Raw genomic sequence first — 2500 nt, forward strand, 5'->3', positions numbered from 1 at the left:
TATTCTCGGATGCTGATGTCAGAACAGCAGGTGCAGTGGATGAAGGAAATAATCAGAACACAGTTCCAGAGAGCGGGATATGCCAGACCATGTCCCAGTACGGGACACTATTCTCGGATGCTGATGTCAGAACAGCAGGTGCAGTGGATGAAGGAAATAATCAGAACATAGTTCCAGAGAGCGGGATATGCCAGACCATGTCCCAGTACGGGACACTATTCTCGGATGCTGATGTCAGAACAGCAGGTGCAGTGGATGGATGAATTAAACAGTTCCAGAGAGCGTGAGATCCCGGCAGATATCCGATGAAGAAGCGCTATTGTCGGACACTGATGGCAGAACAGCAGGTGCAGCGGATGGATGAAATAAACAGTTCCATGGAGCGGTATTTCCCGACAGATATCCGATGACGAAGGACCACTTGGGACGCTTTGAAGGAAGGGTCGGTCTCCTGGATGAAAAAAACTTTAATTTTCTGACTTAAAAAAAAAGTTAAAGTTTCCAGTCGGGACGATAAGGAGGGCAAAAAAACCCGGACTTTTTTGGCTCCGTCAGAAACTAAGTAAAAGTCGGAATATGTGAAGGAAAGCTCAGAAAATGCCTGGAGAATTTTGAGCGGACCGGAAAAAAAAAGTTCCAGCTGACATCACTGGGCCACCAGGTCGCAGATTTCAGAAACCTGGTTTTCGGAAACACAGGGCTCCAGGGCTGAGACCCGGGCTTCGTGGGGAGCGTTCCCCAGCTGGGCCTAAGCATCTTCGGACAACTTTGGGCGGAAAAGCGGGTTCGGGAACCGGGATACGGGGCGGGTTACGCGGCGTGACCTGCCCGAGTGCAGTGCACTATTCCCGGACACTCATCTACTTAAAATCTCCCTGATTACCTGCCAGAACAGAGCAGATCCAGAGAGCGGTATTTCACGGCAGATATCCGATGATGAAGCGCTGTTGTCGGACACTGATGGCAGAACAGCAGGTGCGGTGGATGAAATAAACAGTTCCAGAGAGCGGTATTTCACGGCAGTTATCCGATGATGAAGCGCTGTTGTCGGACACTGATGGCAGAACAGCAGGTGCGGTGGATGAAATAAACAGTTCCAGAGAGCGGTATTTCACGGCAGTTATCCGATGATGAAGCGCTGTTGTCGGACACTGATGGCAGAACAGCAGGTGCGGTGGATGAAATAAACAGTTCCAGAGAGCGTGAGATCCCGGCTGATATCCGATGAAGAAGCGCTATTGTCGGACACTGATGGCAGAACAGCAGGTGCGGTGGATGGATGAAAGAAACAGTTCCAGAGAGCGGTATTTCACGGCAGATATCCGATGAAGAAGCGCTATTGTCGGACACTGATGGCAGAACAGCAGGTGCGGTGGATGGATGAAAGAAACAGTTCCAGAGAGCGTGAGATCCCGGCTGATATCCGATGAAGAAGCACTGTTCTCGGACACTGATGGCAGAACAGCAGGTGCAGTGGATGGATGAAATAAACAGTTCCAGAGAGCGTGAGATCCCGGCTGATATCCGATGAAGAAGCGCTGTTGTCGGACACTGATGGCAGAACAGCAGGTGCGGTGGATGGATGAAAGAAACAGTTCCAGAGAGCGTGAGATCCCGGCTGATATCCGATGAAGAAGCGCTATTGTCGGACACTGATGGCAGAACAGCAGGTGCGGTGGATGGATGAAAGAAACAGTTCCAGAGAGCGGTATTTCACGGCAGATATCCGATGATGAAGCGCTATTGTCGGACACTGATGGCAGAACAGCAGGTGCAGTGGATGGATGAAGTAAACAGTTCCATAGAGCAGGAGATCCCAGACCATGTCCCATAACGGCACACTATTCTCGGATGCTGATGTCAGAACAGCAGGTGTAACGCATGGATGAATACAGAGTTCCAGAGAGCGGCAGAACCCAGACCATGTCCCAGTACGGGACACTATTCTCGGATGCTGATGTCAGAACAGCAGGTGCAGTGGATGGATGAAATAAACAGTTCCATAGAGCGGTATTTCCCGACAGATATCCGACGACGAAGGACCATTTGGGACGCTTTGCAGGAAGGGTCGGTCTCCTGGATGAAAAGGACTTTAATTTTCTGACTTAAAATCCGGAGTTAAAGTTTCCAGTCGGGACGATAAGGAGGGCAAAAAAACCCGGACTTTTTTGGCTCCGTCAGAAACTAAGTAAAAGTCGGACTATGTGAAGGAAAGCTCAGAAAATGCCTGGAGAATTTTGAGCGGACTGGAAAAAAAAAGTTGTAGCCGACATCACTGGGCCACCAGGTCGCAGATTTCAGAAACCTGGTTTTTAGAAACATAGGCCTCCAGGAGTGAGGACCGACGTTTGTGCGTTTTGGATCCGACTCAGACCTCAGTATTTTCGGACGCCCTCGGACAGTGGCGAGGGTGAACGAACCGGAGCCTCGTTCCGGGCACTGTGGCTGGTCGGTGGGTTTCGCGGATGGATCGCTGAGCGAGAGAGATGGCGGCGGGGCG

The sequence above is a fragment of the Gasterosteus aculeatus genome, unplaced genomic scaffold, assembly GCF_964276395.1.
Source record: "Gasterosteus aculeatus unplaced genomic scaffold, fGasAcu3.hap1.1 HAP1_SCAFFOLD_30, whole genome shotgun sequence".
NCBI lineage: Eukaryota > Metazoa > Chordata > Actinopteri > Perciformes > Gasterosteidae > Gasterosteus > Gasterosteus aculeatus.